At 42.3% G+C, this 20,837-nt stretch overlaps 1 long non-coding RNA gene across 4 annotated transcripts in view; it reads right to left on the bottom strand.

Moving 5' to 3' along the window:
• LOC123148249 (uncharacterized) overlaps positions 1–20,387 on the bottom strand; it is a 28,419-nt gene extending 8,032 nt beyond the window's left edge. For 2 of the 4 annotated variants that reach the window (XR_006473694.1, XR_006473693.1), the window contains exons 1-5: positions 20,190–20,353; positions 17,784–17,892; positions 17,457–17,504; positions 16,704–16,750; positions 15,732–15,901 (exon numbers count right to left, since the gene is read on the bottom strand). This is a non-coding gene — a long non-coding RNA (uncharacterized lncRNA). Of the gene's footprint in view, positions 1–15,731; positions 15,902–16,703; positions 16,751–17,456; positions 17,505–17,783; positions 17,893–20,027 lie in introns of all 4 variants that reach the window. The other 2 variants (XR_006473692.1, XR_006473695.1) reach the window with 2 other exon arrangements.
• Between the last annotated feature and the right edge of the window lie 450 nt (positions 20,388–20,837).

Genomic DNA, 20,837 nt, shown 5'->3' with positions numbered 1-20,837 from the left:
TGTACTTGCCGTGGTGGAGCGGTTCTTCATCTCACTCATTGATGGCGGCGAAGATCGGCGGCATGGCGCTGTCGAGGCTCGGTGGCCGATGCGCGGAGATGGACTCGCGCAGGAGGAGGTAGCTGTCTGGCGTCATGGTGACGTCGATGGCAGAAGTGGCCTTCACAAAGTAGAAGACTCAATATAATCTGAAGACGGACTTGTGGAAGATGGCGGCGACGACACAAGAGTGTGTCTGACCGGATTGTGCCCCAGACCCGGTATGTGGCTCGGCTGGGGCTTCCGGCTTTTGATGTTAGGTTTAGGTGAGTGGTTTGGGTAGTGGCCCAGCTAGCATCCCTTCATCATATGAATAAGAGTAACGGCATATGTTGCCAAGATGGTGGATTCAGGTATATTGTTTGTAATACTTTGTAAGATCCTCAAAAATAATTAATAAAGTGGCCGTATGCATCTCCTAGATGCAGAAGCCGGGGGTTATTCTCCTTTTCTTAAAAAAACTGCTATCACAGTTTAAAGACACTGTTTCTAACAAACAGAACTGTTTCTCACAAACAGGCCTTAACACAACAGAAGAGATCTATGCGAGATCAATTGTTACAGTTACACTTATATATCTAGCTGCCTTAACCATCAAGATATACTCCCTCCGTTCCGAATTATTTGTCGTGGGTATGGATGTATCTAGATGTATTTTAGTTCTAAATATATACATCCATTTCTGCGACGAGTAATTTGGAATGGAGGGAGTACTTAACAAGTAACAACCGTACCAGTCTCAAGCATGAAATGATATTCTCAGTTAGATAGACTAATAGCTAAATGCATGAAATAAACATGCTCTGCTCTATCTAGTTTATTTTTCGAAAAAAAAGAAACAAGTATGGGCATAACAAATAAGGCGTGTATAATGATACTGAGATGATAGGTTGATAGTATCTCCATAATTAATCTTCGTGAAGAAATAAGACATTCGCCTGCGGTCAGTGGTTCGGGAGGAGACGCAATGACACCCTAAACTGTTAATGTTTAGAATACTAAAAATATTAATCAGGGATCAATTTTGACCATTGGATCAATTATATACTACCCACTATTTCCAGTAGTATGATATACCGTAAAAAGTCTCTACAACAAGTGGTTCAGGTTCTTCCCCCAGTGGTAGCCACATTCTACTTGGGTTTTGATTCTTTGGTTTGCATTTAAGAAAATTATTTAAAATGCATAAATGTACGGAATGCTGAAAAAGTTTACACAAAATTTTGCGTGTACAAAATACGATCATATATGAGCTCTGTAACGAAGAAAATATGTGTTAACGTTGCTTCTAGATTATTTATCCCAGGAAAAAGGTTTTACTAGAATGGTTGGCCGGTGTGAGCACCCAGGACCCATGCTTTATTGCATGTCCTGGGTCCTAGGTCTCGCCAAGTCGGCACTATTTGTCAAAAAAAAGGTCTGCACTATTTGTCCTGATCAGCAACTGGACGAACTTGAGCCCGCATGCAAGCAGCGTCGTCGTCGCCTATTTGCCTGCATTGTCTTCCCTCTCGTTGTCTTCAACCTATCTCCCCCTCTACTCTCCTAAGCCTCCTTCGTTAAATAGCAGTGCCGAGGCAGGGCAAGCAGACATACGTGCAGAGCAGCCATGGCTAACCTCCACATGTTCCTCGGCCTCCTCCTCCTCCTATCCATGCACACTATTCCTCCTAGCATAGCCACAGAAGACGATACTCTCACGCCAGGCCAGCCGTTTGCTGTCGGCGACAAGCTCGTTTCTAGCAACGGCAAGTTCGCGCTTGGCTTCTTCCAGCCCGGCGCCGGCAACATCACTAGTAATTCATCTACCTCTCCCGGTTGGTACCTTGCCATATGGTTCAACAAGATCCATGTCATCACTCCCGTCTGGGTCGGCAACCGGGAGAGGCCAATCGCCGGACCCGATCTGAGAGCAACACAGCTTCAAATCTCAGAAGATGGCAACCTTGTCGTCCTAGACAACAACACCCAATCCACCATCTGGTCCACCAACATCACCAATACTAGAACCAACACCAACACTAACATCACCAATACTAGAACCAACACCAATATTTCCAATACTAGAACCAACACCAACACCACCAGGGCCATCCTCTTGGGCAGTGGAAACCTCGTCATAGAAAGCCTGTCAAGTGAGGTGCTGTGGGAGAGCTTCGACAACCCAACCGACATCCTCCTCCCATTCGCCAAGATCGGCTGGAACAAGCTCACCGGCCTGAACCGTGTCGGCATCTCGTGGAAGAGCCGGATCGACCCGGGCCTCGGCTCCTTCAGTGTGGGGCTGCTAACCAATGGCACCAGGATGGTGACGGCCAGGCGTCGAGGCTACCCTTCCGAAGTGTACTGGTGGTGGTCGCCTGACGACCACTCGTCCATGCAGATCCCAGCACTCAGGAAGTTGCTGCACATGAGCCCACAGACCAGCATGGTCGTCCCGGAATACGTCAACAACAAGCAGGAGGAGTACTACATGTACACCTCCCCAGATGAGATCTCTTCGTTCCTCTTCATCGACGTGTTTGGTCAGACCAGGCTGAACGTGTGGTCGCAGGACAACCAGGCCGGCATAGCATCTATGTCGAGCCCGCCGATCCCTGCACCCCATACGCCGCCTGCGGGCCGTTCACCGTCTGCACCGGCAACTCGCACCCGCCATGCGAGTGCATGGAGAGCTTCTCCAGGACGTCGCCTCAGGATTGGGAGCTCGGTGATCGGACAGGTGGGTGCTCCAGAAACACTCGGCTGGATTGCAATGGCAACAGCAGTTCCACAGACGTGTTCCACCCAATAGCTCGTGTGACAGTGCCATATGGTCCCCGGAGTTTACAGCATGCTCCTGCAACTCGGAGCGAATGTGAAGTGGCCTGTCTCAGCAACTGCTCCTGCATTGCTTACTCCTACCATGACAGCAAATGCTCTGTTTGGCATGGGGAGTTGTTCAGTGTAAGCAAGGATGATGGCATCGAGATCAGGTCTGAATATACTCTGTATATTCGCCTTGCCGCCGGAGATGTTCTGAGTTCAACAAGAGATAAAAGAAAACCAGCGGCTGGAGTTGTTATTGCTGCAAGCGTTATCAGTTTTGGGTTGCTGATGCTCATGCTGCTACTAGTGATCTTACGGAACAGATTCAACTGGTGTGGTGTTCCATCACAGGCCACCAATCAAGGTAGTGTTGGAGTTGTTGCCTTTAGATACGCCGATTTGGGCCGTGCTACAAAGAATTTCTCAGTGAAGCTAGGAGCAGGAGGTTTTGGGACTGTATTTAAGGGAGTTTTAAGTGACCTGACTAGTGTAGCAGTGAAAAGGCTTGAAGGTGCCCGTCAGGGAGAGAAGCAATTCAGGGCAGAGATAAGTGCACTTGGACTGATCCAGCACATCAACCTGGTCAAATTGGTTGGTTTCTGTTGTCATGGTGATAAGAGGCTACTTGTATATGAACACATGTGCAATGGTTCTCTTGATTCCCATCTGTTCCAAAGCAATGGCACAGTCCTCAACTGGAGCACCAGATATCAGATAGCCATCGGAGTTGCTAGAGGATTGTCCTACCTGCATCAGAGTTGCCGCGAATGCATCATACACTGCGATATCAAGCCAGAAAATGTACTTCTCGATGAATCGTTTGTCCCCAAAATTGCAGACTTTGGGTTGGCATCGGTCATAGGAAGAGATTTTAGCCGGGTTCTAACTACATTCAGGGGAACTACAGGGTATCTTGCCCCAGAGTGGCTTAGCGGGGTTGCTATTACATCAAAAGTCGATGTTTACAGCTTTGGCATGGTACTGATGGAAATCATATCGGGAAGAAGGAATGCGTCTGTTGTGCACACTAGCAGCAACGACCATGTCGCTTTTTTCCCTGTGCGAGCCATGAACAAGCTTCATGAGGGAGATGTGCAGAGCCTGCTAGATCCAGAATTACATGGTGACTTTAACTTGGATGAGGTTGAAAGAGTATGCAATGTAGCATGTTGGTGTATCCAGGATAATGAGCTGGAGCGGCCAACAATGGGTGAAGTGGTCAGAGTTCTTGAGGGTCTAATGGAGCTTGATATTCCTCCGATGCCGAGACTGCTTGCGGCTATAACAACATAATGCTTTGATGTCACTTCGATGTAGTAATTCTAACTATTTGTATTGTATATGCTACTTTTATTTGCTTCAGCAAATTTTATGGTTCTCGTTTGGACGTGTAATAGCTCAAAAATCATATACTATAATATAAAATAATCTAATAAATAATTTCTTTCCTGCATCATATAGTTCATTTTATCTCTATTTTATTTGCTTCAGGAAATTTTATGGTTCTCGTTTGGAGCGTGTAATAGCTCAAGGATCATAAAATCTAGAACAATATGATAACTAATTAATTTCTTGCATCTTATAGTGCATTTGATATCGTACGGCAATACTTGGGGCTGTTTGGTTCCTAGCCACACCTTGCCACACTTTGCCACACCTTACCTTAGGTAAGTTTGACCAAGTTAGGTGGGTGTTTGGTTCTAGCCACACCTAAGGCAAGATTTTTTTTGTGAGCAGTAAACCCCACATGTCATAGACATAAAAAGTGTGGCACATTCTCTTAGGCAAGCCAAAGTGTGGCTAACAATCTGAGCAACTCAAGTAAGGCAAGTGTGACAAGCGTGGCAAAAATAATGCGGCAATATATGGCAAAGATAGTCACAATCCAAACATCCCCTAAATCACTTAGTGAATAAATTCAGAAAACAAAAAATAAAACTATTAATAAAAAAAGACACAAGTACACCAATTAAATGGTAAATGTTGAAGGCTATCTGAACTCACAAATATCATTACTTAGTAACTAGTCATCAACCTGTGCGCCTACATGCTAGCTATTTTATTAGAATGCTACTTTTATTTAGGGAGTGTCTATATTACAGTTGACTGGAAACAAATTGGACTTCAGTCAATTTTTTCATCCAGTAACATGACATGTATATGTATATATGTATGTACGAGAAAAGAAACAACAGAAAAAAAGAATGTATGTGAATTTATGTCACGAGACCAAGAAACGACTGAAAACCAAAATAGTTTCAGTAAAAAGACGTGACAGTATAATTGTTAGAATTATTGGGATTTAGACCATCTGTTATATCCAATAATTTGTAGGGAAACCCATAGGCCCATGTGGCACGTTCATGCATGACAAGAAAAAAGCTGAAAGTTCTGCGCTGGTGGAAAATGAAACCAAATAGTTTTGTTTCGGTTTCATTTCTCCATTAGTACATTGAAACGATTGGCCTACTAATGAAAGACGAAACTGACCACTTAATAGGATTTTTAGTGCGCCCGTTTCTCCTCTTCTTAATGGGAATTAGTGCGTCCATTTTCAGTTTCACATTGTCACGCCTATAAGAGGTCGTTCCTCTTCCCAACAAGACACACAACACATCGCTTCGTTCCAGAACATTGCGCTGCTTATCTATTTCTCATCTCGCTTCCCGGCGTGTACCGGGGAATGAGACAGCAGGCCTCCGAAACTCCGTCTCTTGTGATCCGGTACGGGAGAGGAGCGATCGGGCTTTTGGGGAGCGCTTCCGCGCGACTGTTGGATCCTTGTTCATCGTGGTTGTGATCGACAACGAGTTGCCCAACGACGACTTCTTCCCCAGCGTCGACGACCTCTTCGACGACATGACGAACGGCGCATCTGCTTCTGCTTCTGCTGCTTTGTATGTCATTCTATCCTTTTTGTTAGGGTTAGTGTTTGGAGTACTACTAGTAGCAATCAATATAAATATGATGTCTTTTCCTTATGATTTCGATTGTATGACTAGTTTCAACAATTTGTTGTTTGTCTTGATTATCTTCACTATCATGTTTTTCCTATAGTTTTTCTGGATTAAATTCTACCGAAAAATGCCTAATTATTCAACAATCCAAAAACCTGATGTGTGTAGGCAATTTTCTCCAATTGCATTTGCTACTACTCTTAAGCCTTCTGTGTTTGAGTTATGTGTTTGAGGGTGTGAATTATAAGAGATTGCGTGCGAGGGCAGTTCCTTGGCTTACCACCATGAATTGTTTTCACCCCTCTAAGGGCAAGCCAGAGGGAGAGCTTAATGTTGAACAAGAGCAAGCTTTCCAGGCTACAGACACCCTTTTTCGAGGTGTTGTTCTGAGTGTTCTTGGCGACAAGATTGTCGCCCCTTCATGACCATCATGGTCGGTAAGGATATGTGGAATGCGCTTGAGACCAAGTTTGGAGTCTCGGACACAAGAAGTGAATTGTACGTCATGGAGCAATATAATGACTACAAGATGATTGATGACCGCTCCGTTGTAGAGCAGGCTCATGAGATCCAGTCGCTCACAGAGGAACTTGAGCACCTCAATTGTGTGTTACCTGGAGGCATCATTGCCAAGCTTCCTCCTTCGTGGAGAAATTTTGCTAGGCAAGAGTTTACTGTTGTCGATCTTATTGGCACTGTTGATGTGGAAGAGAAGACGAGGCAAAAGACAAACGCGCTCCTTTCCATGAGGGGAATTCTAGTGCCAACTTGGTACAAAAGAAAAAAATTCAACCCCACAAACCCAAGAACAAGAACAACTTTGCAGGCAAAGGAAGATTTGATGGCAAGTACAAAAGCCCCACAACATGCCAACTTCAAGAAGGAGACTTTTAAGAAGAAAGGAAAGTGCCATGTATGTGGTAGTGAAGAACATTGGGCTTCATCATGCAAGGACCGCTGGGACATGCATCAGAATGAGAACAACGACAAGACTGCTAATGTTGTTATTGGCGATGTTGAGATGAAAGATGTCGGGTATGGTAAATTTCCTACCATTCTTTTAATATGTCATTCTCCTAATTGCATGGTCAGCATTGCATGGTCCAACCGGAGAGGCGAGATCATAAATTTTCACATGGAGTACACACACTGGTCGTCAAATCTATCACTGCTAACAACCTCTATACAATTTTTTAACCCTGACGACCTCTCGCTAGGCCCGCCCATGGCGCTTGATAAATTGCCGGAACCAGTTGCTGGCCACCCCACTTTCGGTCATTGTCGCACCTCCTTCAATCCTCGTCACTGGGAGAGGAGAGGCTGCTTCGATGTAAGGTGATGACCGATTGGCTGCCCCTGCAGCCATCTTGAAAATCCGCCAACCATTTTCCCGGGTCGCGCAGTGGCTGCAAGGGAATCGCAACCTTCTAGGGTGTACTAGGATTCGCCCGGCCTTATGTTGCCTTGGGGAGCGACAAGGGGTCAATCAGCTTATTTTGAAGTGGTTTGATTTTGCCACAAGATGCAAGACAAAGGACATCATAGTTCTTATTTGTTTTTTTATTTCATTTTATTTCTTATTTAATATCAACGTCAATAATTAATTCCTTGTTAGGAAACTTCCTTTTCCGAAAAAATCATTATTATAAACCAATTCCTGCATATTATGAAAAAGCGCAATTTTTGTGTAAATTATGTGCATTTTTTCTTTATTTGTTTTATGTTTCTATTTTTCTTCTGGAAGGGTAATGCCAATGCCACTAATTCATTCTTCCTTATATAACTTCATTATTTTGTTTTTGTGCCATTTTCTTTATTCATTAAGGGTAATACCAACGCCATTAATCCATTCCTTCTTAGGAAACTTCGTTTTCACGAAAATTTCACTATTATACACTTATTCTTACATATTATAAAAAGCAATTTATGTGTAATTTTGTCATTTTTCTGTCTTCTTAAAGGGCAATACCAATGTCACTAATTCATTCTTCTTTAGGAAACTTCAGTATTTTTATTTTATTTTTTATTTCTTCTTTAAGGGAAATACCAATGCCACTAATTCATTCCTTAATAAAAAAACTTCTTCTTTTCGAAAATTACACTATTATATGCTTATTCTTGCATATTAGAAAAGTGCAATTTCCCTCAAAAAATTGTGTGAAAATTTTGTTCTTATTTGTTTTATATTTGTTATCTTTTCCTTTTTCTTGAATGGTAATACTAATGTCACTAATTCATTCATCATTATGAAATGTATACACACATGTACTACGAAATAGGTGCATAAATTATACTAGAGTGCGAAAATTGAACTAGTATATGCTTTTTCTTTGCATATTACAAAAGGTGCAATTTCAGTGCATGTTTTTTAAAGTTTTGTCATCTTCTTTCTTATTAAAGGGTTCTAATGTCACTAATCCATTCTTTCTTAGAAAAAATATATTTTTTATTTTTTATTTAATTTTCTTTAAATTATTATATGTGAATTTTTGCGGACTATAAAAAACCATAATTCCGGTGTAAATTGTATGCAAGAAAATTTCATTATTTTTCAATTTGTTTATATGTTATTTCTTCGGTAATAGAAATGCCACTAATTCATTCTTTCTTAAAAACCTTTTTTTTTCATTTATTCTTTAAGGCGACACCACCACAAGTATTAGAATTACATGTGATTGGCCTTTTTCTTCCTTTGGTTATTGGGTTAATAGTGCACACCTTCTCGTGAGTTTGCAGTGCATGTGTAGAACAACGTAACTTTCATAGGAACTGGTTTAATATTTTCTTCTTTTGGGAGTTTTGGGCATTTGTTGTTGTACATGGTTAGTAAGTTATATATAGCAGTAGCACACTTTTATAGATAATGTATGTAAGGGCATCTTCAACGGCAACTCACAAATTTTCAAATTTTCTCCTGCGTTCGTCCGCGGACGGGGGGCCATTACGCGGACACGGATGCGGGAGGACACCATTCAATCGTAGCATGTATATGTCCACCAGCAAATTCAAATTCAAATCTACGTTGATCCACACAACGCGCCCGACCACATCCGCGCCAGATCGCATCCTCGGTCACAACCAAAAGAGGGCAAATATGTTTAGTTTTTACATGCCCGAATCCAAAAGAACATCGGTCCGGCATTTCGTGCATTTCTGCCCTGTCGGACCGGCCATCCTAGCCGTCCTTGTTGTACGTCGGCTCCCCCGCTCTCGGCATTGCAGCAAACGGCGCGCGGGCACCCATGTGCTCTCCGGCTGCCGTCCTCGCCCGGACGAGCAACGGCAAAGAATACTCGGAGAAGAGTGGCGCCGAGTTAACATCAACGATGTAAGGAACCGTACCGACGGGCTTTGCGAGCTGCTTGGCGGCGGCGTAGTACGGAGGCTTGTAAGGCTCCTGCCACAGCGCCATCTGTATTGTGGACACGCCCGTCTGGCGCCGTCCGCCACGCCCATCGCAACCACCAGGCCCACCGGCGGCCATGCTTCTTCAGCTTCTCCTTTGCGGCCTTCGCTTTGACGCGACAACTTTGCCGCATCTATCCGAGCTGATCTTTCGAGTGAGCGTGATGCTCGGATCCCCCGGCACCTCCGCCGGCTCCATCTCCGACAAGTTCTCCGATGGTTCCATGCGTCGGTAGCGGAGGGAAGGAGAGCATGGGAAAAAAGAGCGGGAATTGGACGGAGAGCGACTGAGAGCGGAAGAAGAGAGTGGGGGATTTTGGCGCGGAAATAATGCGGGATACTACAAAAGCGCGGGCTCGGCCTTCCTTTTGGATGGGCCAGAGGGCGGAGAGCGACTTTCGTGTGTCCGGACTCTTGCAAACCTCCCCCACGTTTGTCTCTGGTTTGCGGGATAAATCGCGTCCGGACCGTTCCACGGACCGATACAACCGTGTTGGATGGCTTCCGTGGTCCGGACAGCTGCGGGAGGTTTACGAGTCCACCTTTGAGATGCCCTAAGAGCAAGTACAATAGGATGACGTAGGCGGGCTATAAGAGATGCCACGTCAGATTTATGTCTAGGTGGAGGAGAGAGGAGAGGAGAGAGAAGAGAAGCGGGCTACAAGTTTACAGCCGGCTCTAGCACGAGCTCCAACACCCTTTGTGAGAGGAAAGAGTGGGCCATGTATTAATTGTATACTCCCTCCATTCCACAATGTAGTGCCTATAGATTTTTGTGGAAGTCAAACTTTACCAACTTTGACCAAATGTATAGAGAAAACAGTCTACATCTACAATACCAAACATATACATTCTGAAAATATAACTCTTGATGTATCCAATGATGTGCATTTGGTATTCTAGATGTACCTACTTTTCTCTATAAATATGGTCAAAATTTGTAATGTTTGACTTTTGCAAAAATCTATAGGCACTACATTATGGAACGGAAGGAGTAGTATACTAGTCCATGTAACTGTTGTATGAGCGGACTATTAGGTTAGCTATAAGTGACATAGCAACTTCATATAGCCTGGTTGTTGGCTATACTATTAATCATGCTCTAAGTGCCCGTCTGAATGCCTTAAGAGCAAGTACAATAAGGTGAGTAAGCGAACTGTAAGGCTTTAAATAATATATTTTTGCTTACTTGGCAGAGAGAGAACAAGAAAGAGAAGAGAAGCGGATTACAAATTAACAGCCGGCTGCACCACGCGCTCTTAAAGACTTTGTGAAAGAGGGAGGTGGGCCATGTACCAATAAAGTAGTACTCATTTACATGTAGCTATTGTATTTGCTGGCTATAAAATTGACTATAAATGACATTTCAACGTCAAACAGCCAGCAACTGCAACTGGCTGTACTATTAATCATGCCCTAATGCATTGAAACATATGGTCCCATCATGTGCAGAACCAGTTAGATGTTTTGCTTGCTTGCTACATTATTTTTATGTGCGTGGGCATGCAGAGCACTTGACGCTACAGGACACAGGCACATGGCCCAAGCAAGCATTGTTTGCAGACTCTTGCTAGCGGTCATGAGCACTTGACGCTAAAGAATATAGATTCCTTGCTTATGGGCCTGCTAGGCAGCTGGCGTACTCTGTAGTATGATCGACTGAAACAGTTTTTTGTCAGTCGACCGACATCCAGCTGCTCCCACCTTTTTAACTGGAATGATTTGCCAATGTGAACACCCAGGACCCATATTCTTCGGGACTGTTTGGTTGTAGGACTAGTATTGCCATACTTTGTCACATATTTTTGTCAAACTTGTCTAAAGCTAGTTCATTAAAATAAGAGCCACAAGTTGACAAGCCTAAAAAAATCTTTGCCACACTTTTTATATGTATGCCATGTGGGGCACAAGTGTGGCTTGCCTAAGGTGTGGCTTGAACCAAACACTCACCTAAGTTGGTCAAATTTACCTAACTTTAGATGTGACAATCTTTAGCAAAGTTAGTCACAAACTAAACAGCCTCTTCATTGCATGTCCTGGGCCCTAGTTTCGCTGAGTCTGCACTATTTTTGTCGTGATCAACAACTGGACGAACTTGAGCCCGCATGCAAGCAGCGTCGTCGTCGCCTATTCGTCTGCATTGTCTTCCCTCTCCTTGTCTTGAACCTACCTCCTGAGAACTGCATCGCTAGATGCAGCAGCATCTACATGCGCGGTCCCTCGCGATTCCCATCAAGATGACGTGCTAGTTAGAGTATAGTGGGGCGCTGGCTTTCAGTTTGCCGGAAATTATCAGGTGATTCCAAAGCTTATATGCTACCATGATATCAACTTAAAAAATTTAAATTTAAACTTGTCAAAAAAATCTGAAAAAAATCATGGATGTTCATGACATATATGTCTGACAACCCCTAAAAAATTCAGCTCAAATTCGACATACACATAGAAAAACAAAAAAAAGACAAATTCAGATGTGAATAGTGTCATTTTTGCTTGTCTTTTTTTGACGCTATCATGATGGATTTGTCTTTTTTCTTTGTACATCCATGAATTTTTTTCAGAATTTTTTGACAAGTTTAAATTTGAATTTTTTTTAAGTTGATATCATGATAGCATATAAGAAGGGCTGGTATCACCTAAGAGTAGTACCACTAGTACTATAGCCCCCTGCTTCATGGTCGGAGCTTTGGAGCCTAGTAATTTTACTTCTACAATAATGCATGTACGACAGAAGTAGTACCATCGACTCTAGCTGAGTTGACTTCAGAAGTTCAAGTAAGTACGTTGAAACCCAATATATCAAATCGCACTTGTGGCATGCGTGCCAGACGCTATGCATGGCTTTTTGACGGTAGTGTTGCACAGTCTATCGTCAAGAACCCTGAGGATAGGGTATTTTTCATATCAAACGGACGTCACGGCTCGGTCGAATCCTACCGCCAAGGTCTATGGCTTTAGACAGTTATACCCTACCGCCATCAACCTCGACGATAAGAAAAAGATCAGATCCCAAAAAAAAATTTGAGACCAGGGTTAAATTCGGCTTAAGTTTCACAAAAAGGTCAAAACATCAAAATTGGCCGTTGAAGGCAGCAAGGCACACCCCCACCGCGCTGTAGATGAAACAAGGTCCTTGTGTCAGCCATGTGGCCACGGTATTCACCTATATATAATGATGTATGCTGTCTTTGTCGTTCCCACCAATTTTTAATGCGCGCATCACCTCGATCAGGCCAACCATTGGCGTCCAGATGCCGCTGCGTCCAGGACGTCCGCTCTCCCTATCTCCTCTACTCTCCTAAGCCTCCTTCGTTAAATGGCAGAGCCGAGGAAGGGCAAGCAGACATACATGCAAAGCAGCCATGGCTACCCTCCACATGTTCCTCGGCCTCCTCCTCCTCTCCATGCACACTATTCCTCCTAGCATAGCCACAAAACACGATACTCTCGCGCCAGGCCAGCCATTTGCCGTCGGCGACAAGCTCGTCTCCAGCAACGGCAAGTTCGCGCTTGGCTTCTTCCAGCCCGGTGCCGGCAACAGCAGCAAGTCATCCACCTCTCCACATTGGTACCTTGCCATATGGTTCAACAAGATCCATGTCATCACTCCCGTCTGGGTCGCAAACCGGGAGACGCCAATCGCCGGACCCGATCTGAGAGCAACACAGCTTCAAGTCTCAGAAGATGGCAACCTTGTCGTCTTAAACAACGCCACCCAATCCGTTGTCTGGTCCACCAACATCACCAATGCTAGAACCAACACCAACATCTCCAATGCTAGAACCAACACCAGCAACACGAGGGCCATCCTCTTGGGCAGTGGAAACCTCGTCATAGAAAGCCTGTCAAGTGAGGTGCTGTGGCAGAGCTTCGACGACCCAACCGACGTCCTGCTCCCAGGCGCCAAGATCGGCTGGAACAAGGTCACCGGCCTGAACCGTCTCGGCATCTCGTGGAAGAGCCGGATCGATCCGGGCCTCGGCTCCTTCAGCGTGGGACTGGTAACCAATGGCACAAGGATGGTGACCGCCAGGCGTCGAGGCTACCCTTCCGAAGTGTACTGGTGGTGGTCGCCTGACGACCACTCGTCGATGCAGATCCCAGCAATCACGAAGCTGCTGCAAATGAGCCCACAGACCAGCATGGTTGTCCCAGAATACGTCAACAACAGGGAGGAGGAGTACTACATGTACACCTCATCAGATGAGATCTCTTCGTTCCTCTTCATGGACGTGTTTGGTCAGGCCAGGCTGAACGTGTGGTCGCAAGACAACCAGGCATGGCATAGCATCTACGTCAACCCAGCCGATCCCTGCACCCCATACGCCGCCTGCGGACCATTCACCGTCTGCACCGGCAGCTCGCACCCGCCATGCGAGTGCATGGAGAGCTTCTCCAGAACGTCGCCTCAGGATTGGGAGCTCGGTGACCGGACAGGAGGGTGCTCCAAAAACACTCCGCTGGATTGCAATGGCAACAGGAGTTCCACAGACGTGTTCCAACCCATAGCTCGTGTGACATTACCCTATGGTCCCCAGAGTTTACAGCATGCTCCTGCAAATCGGAGCGAATGCGAATGGGCCTGCCTCACCAACTGCTCCTGTACTGCTTACTCCTACCATGACAGCAAATGCTCTGTTTGGCAAGGGGAGTTGTTCAGTGTAAACAAGGATGATGGCATCGAGATCAGCTCTGAATATACTCTGTACATTCGCCTTGCTGCGGGAGATGTTCCAAGTTCAACAAGAGATAGTAAAAGAAAACCAGCAGCTGGAGCTGTTATTGCTGCAAGCGTTATCAGTTTTGGGTTGCTGATGCTCATGCTGCTACTGGTGATCTTAAGGAACAGATTCAACTGGTGTGGTATGTCATCACAGGCCACCAATCAAGGTAGTGTTGGAGTTGTTGCCTTTAGATACGCCGATTTGGGCCGTGCTACAAAGAATTTCTCAGTGAAGCTAGGAGCAGGAGGTTTTGGGACTGTATTTAAGGGAGTTCTAAGTGACCTGACTAGTGTAGCAGTGAAAAGGCTTGAAGGTGCGCGTCAGGGAGAGAAGCAATTCAGGGCAGAGGTAAGTGCACTTGGACTGATCCAGCACATCAACCTGGTCAAATTGGTTGGTTTCTGTTGTCATGGTGATAAGAGGCTACTTGTATATGAACACATGTGCAATGGTTCTCTTGATTCCCATCTGTTCCAAAGCAATGGTATAGTCCTCAACTGGAGCACCAGATATCAGATAGCCATCGGAGTTGCTAGAGGATTGTCCTACCTGCATCAGAGTTGCCGCGAATGCATCATACACTGCGATATCAAGCCAGAAAATGTACTTCTCGATGAATCGTTTGTCCCTAAAATTGCAGACTTTGGGTTGGCATCGGTCATAGGAAGGGATTTTAGCCGGGTTCTAACTACATTCAGGGGAACTACAGGGTATCTTGCCCCAGAGTGGCTTAGCGGGGTTGCTATTACATCAAAAGTCGATGTTTACAGCTTTGGCATGGTACTGATAGAAATCATATCGGGAAGAAGGAATGCGTCTGTTGTGAACACTAGCAGCAACGACCATGTCACTTTTTTCCCTGTGCAAGCCATCAACAAGCTTCATGAGGGAGATGTGCAGAGCTTGGTAGATCCAGAATTACATGGTGACTTTAACTTGGATGAGGTTGAAAGAGTTTGCAATGTAGCATGTTGGTGTATCCAGGATAATGAGCTGGAGCGGCCAACAATGGGTGAAGTGGTCAGAGTTCTTGAGGGTCTAATGGAGCTTGATATGCCTCCGATGCCAAGACTGCTTGCGGCTATAACAACATAATGCTCTGATGTCACTTCGATGTAATAATTCTAACTATTTGTATTGTGTATGCTACCTTTATTTGCTTCAGCAAATTTTATGGTTCTCGTTTGGACGTGTAATAGCTCAAAGGTCATATAAGATTATAAATAATTTTTTTCCTGCATCTTATAGTTCATTTGATCTCTATTTTATTTGCTTCAGCAAATTTTATGGTTCTCGTTTGGAGCGTGTAATAGCTCAAGGATCATAAAATCTAGAATGATATGATAATTAATTAATTTCTTGCATCTTATAGTGCATTTGATATCGTACGGCAATACTAACTCACTTAGTGAATAAATTGAGAAAACAAAAAATACAACTATTAATAAAAAAATAAACAAGTACACCAATTAAATGATAAATGTTGAAGGCTATCTGAACTCACAAATATCATCACTTATAAACTAGTCATCAACCTGTGCGCCTACATGCTAGCTATTTTATTAGAATACTACTTTTATTTAGGGAGTGTCTATATTACAGTCGACTCGAAACAAATTGGACTTCAATCAATTTTTTCATCTAGTGACAACGTGACACGTGTATGTATATATGTATGTACGACAAAAGAAACAACAGAAAAAATGAATGTATGTGAATTTATATCACGAGACAAAAAAGGACTGAAAACCAAAATAGTTTCAGTAAAAAACGTAACAGTGTAATAAATGCACTAAACCTGACCGTTGCATCTGAGGCCCCTTTGCACCTGAACATGGGGCAAATCTGGTAGTTGCTCACAGAATCACTTCATCCCATTCACATCTGATCGATCCCTTGTTATTCTCTTCACACCTGGAACACTTCTATCACCAAGAACAACACAAATGCTCCATCATAAAGAAAGATCTGACATAGGAAAACAGGAATTCAGAGATTTAGGGACTGTAAAAATTCAGTGACTACTGCACACCACAGCAAACTAGATATATAGTGACTTCCAAGTAGAAATTGAACAGATTACAAAAACAACACACTATAACTCCACTCTTTTGCTACTGTAAATTCATCATTTGTTGGCATTTACACAGAAAAAGTAGAGAGAAGTAAATAACTCGTGAAGTAGTTAACATGTCAGAAGCAGCAAACTGTAGCATCAGTGAACAACAGGAAAATTACAAAAATAGGCATCAGAAGCTCAGGTTTTAACTGTAAAAAACACATGATTTACTGGAATATAAAAATTGTAACTCGCCTACATACCAACTGTAAGAGCACATCTACAATCCAAGTATCCAACCTTAGAAGTAGGCTGGTAAAAATGTTTTTCCCCAATATACATACATGCATCATACGAACTTACAGTCGCATGTATACAGTAAATTGCCTTAAATCTCACTGTAAAAAGCAAAAGAAATACTAAGCTAAGAACCAGCGTAAAAATTTGGTATTACACAACACATGCATGCATGAAAAGCCCATCTACAATCCCAAGTAAGAAGTAGGTTGGAAAAATGGTCTTCCCTAACATACATACATGCATAAAAAACTAAGGTTTCAACTGTAAAACACATCTACAATCCAACCTGAGAATTAGGCTACACAAATAATTTTTCCCAGCATACATACATCAATCATACTACCAACAGTTGCGCATACACAGTAAATTGCCTTTAAGATCACTGTAAAAAGGAAAAGCAACAATACTAACCTAGGAACCAACCTTTAAATTCGGTATTACCAATCATACAAACACACCTGCACAGTACAAAAAGCCTATAAGCTCTCTGTAGAAAAGGAATAACAACCTAAGCAACAAACTAGAAAAACAGTATTGCCCGACATAGATACATGCATCAAGGTATTTACAGTGACGCATCAAGGTATTTACAGTGACGCATGCACAGTATAAACCCTTCAAGGTCAGTGTATAAAAGGAAAACCGCCTAAGGAGCAGGCTAGTACTACCCAACATACATAAAGTCTATGGAAAAATAGTATGGGGATGTACAGACAAATACATGAATACTACAGATCAAAAACAAATAAAACTGCAGTTGAAACATATGAATCTTCAAAAAAAACTGCACTGCATGCTCTCCATCATTTTTTGCCAATGTAGGGAAATGTTTTTATATTGAGCAGGGACAACAATCCTTCACATACTCTTTGGGGAAAATGACATTTCATTTCTTAATGTAAATGCGGAGCAGACAATTTCCATATATTCTGAAGCAAAAGAATATTTAATGTTTTGTCGATATACATCTAACACTTGCTATAAACTGCAGGGAATGTATACATTCACTCAGTTACTATTGTCAGACAACTGGTTTGCCGTAAGAAGAAAACCTAGAATTGATAAACCTACAATGTTCTGTTACTACTTACTAGAAATGCAGATATCATGTTTAGCTGCTTATTTGACTTTTACACAGGAACAACTAGCATCAAAAAGACTTACAAATCCAGCGGAAGCACTTACACCGGATCATGCTTTACAACTTGGGACCTGAAAAAATAGTGCAAACAGACAAGAAACTGTAAGATACCTACTGCTTGACTCGACAGAAACATGAACCCAATTACTAACTAACACAGTAAACTGGTGATCTAATTTACAGGGGGCAGAACAAGGACAAGCAGATCCAGATTTGCTGAATGCAAAAAAAAAAAATCCATTGGAAATCTGCCTCTTTGACAACATGATATTGAATAAGATACAGAACTGAAATAAAAAAGAAAATAAATTAGAAAAAGAAAAGGAAAATACCACAAACACAAACATTACCTTGGAAATCTGCCTAGGTCTCAAAGCATCAACAACTGAAGCAAAAAAACTTCCCAGAATATCTTGTGAAGGTTAATGACACTGGAAAACCATTAGACCTCTTTTGTTTCTACAAAAATCAAAAACAAAAATCAAAAACAAAATCAGAACTGAAGGAAAATGATGCAACTATAACTCAGTAATATATAAATGTAAATAATGTATAATTCGGAAAACCACTTAAGTATTATATAGAAATCATTCATATATACAAATGCTAAAATGGAAAGGGAAAATAGTATCCTTCAGCTATACAGCTCATGCAAAATTAGATAGAAAATAAAACTGTAAATCTATACCAACCTAACAGTAAATATATGCAAACCGATACAACTTAATTCAGTCCAAGTGTAAATTACAGAAAAATGCAACTGTAACATCTATAAAAAAAGACCAAAAAACAATTACAACCCGCTTTGTTCATGTTTAGTCTTGATTCCAAAACTACTGATAAAAATTATAAAAACAAATACAGCTGGAAATCTATACAAGCGAAAAGGTAAATTACAAAACCACTTAATACATATTAACTCTTCATTCCAGAAGTGAACTATTCTGGAAGTTTTATGGAAGTACTGAAGCAAATTTACGGAAAGAATGCAATTGTAAAATCTGTAGAAGCATGACTGTAAATTACAATCTGGTAAAGTACGTATTTAATCTGTTTCCATAAACTGAACTAAAGTTTTACAAAACTAATGTTCCAAAATTACAGGAAAAAAGTTGTAAGTTTATACAAGCCTAAGAGTAAAACCAATTAACAAGTGAACTATCTTGGCAGGTTTGCAGAACTACTGAAGGAAATTTACAGAGAAAATATAACTGTAAAATCTATGGAAGCATGACTGTAGAAATACAAACTGCTAGATACGTATTTTATCTTGATTCCAGAACTACTGAACTAAGTTTTATAGAACTAATGTTGCAAAATTACAGAAAAATTTGTAAGGTTATACAAGCCTAAGTGTAAAACCACTTAAGAACTGAACTAATCTGCAAATTTTACGTAACTAATGTTGCAAAAATACAGAAAAAATACAATAGTAAATATATACAGGCGAGTGTAAACTACAAACCACTTAATTGAAATTTAATCTAAATTCCAGAAACTGAATTAATCTTTACAAAACTAGTGATGCAAATTTACAGAGAAAGGAAACTAAATTTATACAAGCCTAAGTGTAAAATCAATCACTACAGATTTACATCACTACTCATATAATTGGGTGCGGACTGGAGTTTATATTATTTTGTTCGTATGTTACTGTTCTAAAAGAACTATAATTACAGTCCTAAAAATCTATAATTACACTGTTACAGTTACATTATTTTAAAAATTCAGATTTACATGCCTTCTCAAATCTAAGTTTCAGGAAAGTTAACCATGTAAATCGCATACATATCCAAGGTGAAATCACTACCCAATGGAAAACAAAAATCTGACAATGCTAAAAATGCTAGAGTAAACTAAAATCTGGGAGAAAAATTGATATAATCTGAAAAATAACATTAAACAACAGTACAAAATAACTACAACAAGGACACAATAATTCCTGCAAGAAATACAAAAATCTGTAAGAGTTACACACATCCCTAGGAAAACAAAAACAATACAGTATACAAAGTTCATAGTAATAGTGCTGACGGAAAAAAACTAACACTAGGCTAACCAGTAACCACATTCAAAAATGGTACATAACCACAGTGGCACCTTACTAAACAAAGAGACTAAGTTTAACAGAAGCATGCACATCCATACCAAACCTCCATGTACAATTCGAAAAGGAAAAATTACACTGCAAATAACAGATTCCGAAGAAAAACTAACCCATACCCCCTACAGAACATCTTGAACTAAGAAAAACCCGATTTGGAATTTAGCATACAACCAGAGCAACCACACCAAAAAATCACGTCGCCAGAGCTGAAAACGAGCTGGATATCCCCTAGAAGCTCCAAATCTCCATCCCGACCCACCCTAAAATGCCCAACTCTGAAAAATAACTACTACAAACCAACTTCGACCAACGCCTACACACCCAGCTCTGACCAACAGGAACAACCTAAGCATTCAACCATACTACCTCCAATCTGGGGAGAAAATAAAATCGATATCTGTAATCACACAAATACCTAAATCGCTGGGGGGGGGGGGGGGGGGGGGGGGGGGATATGGAGGGGCACACGGGCCAGACACAATCCAACCTACACAGGGGAGCAGATGGAGCAGAAATCTCGTATGAGAGCGCACATGGCCGCCAGAATCGCCATGGAACGGGGCCGGGGGGAGAACTCAAACTAACACCTAAAATCTCTGCAAGAAAGGTAGAAAACAGGGGAGGGGGCGCGGGAGAGACGAAGGCCAACCTATACACAGGACCGCGGAAACGACGGAGCAGAAACCTGAACCGAGAGTGCGCATGGCCGCCAGAGTCGCCATGGAAATGGGGAAGAGCTCGCCGCCCTCTCGACACTCTCTCCCGCACTCTGACTCGCTCTGTCTGTGTCTTCTTCATGTAGCTCCCTGACTGTTGTCTCTCTCTCAAGCACTCGCGTGGAAATGAGGGGCGACAACAGAGAGGAAAACATAGCAAATTCAAAAAAGAAAAAAGCTAAAAAAAGACGCGAAGCATGGCCATCGGGAACAAATCATGATGCACGATCGGACGGTGGAAAAATTCGAATGAACGCCGTATTTCAGTTGACTGTAAAATAGAAAAACCGTTGTTTTAACACGGTACATACGCACACACTCATACATGCGTGCATCATCTTAAATTAATGAAGTTGTCGTAGACACCTTAGTAGTTAATGAAACGTCTTCTCCTACTGAGTGCACATCGCTAAAATGTCTGAAATAAATCTAGAAAAATGCGAGCACTTGTGTGGACTTTCATTCTGATGGACTGGGGATACCCTATCCCCAGACATGCACGGGTGTCCAAGTCTAAGATCTGAACTGGTTTAAAATGATTTATTTATAAAGGTTTACTTATGATGCTTAGTGGTTACAAC

The sequence above is a fragment of the Triticum aestivum genome, chromosome 7A (assembly GCF_018294505.1).
Source record: "Triticum aestivum cultivar Chinese Spring chromosome 7A, IWGSC CS RefSeq v2.1, whole genome shotgun sequence".
Taxonomy (NCBI): domain Eukaryota; kingdom Viridiplantae; phylum Streptophyta; class Magnoliopsida; order Poales; family Poaceae; genus Triticum; species Triticum aestivum.
This window is presented reverse-complemented; position numbering and strand designations above follow the sequence as displayed.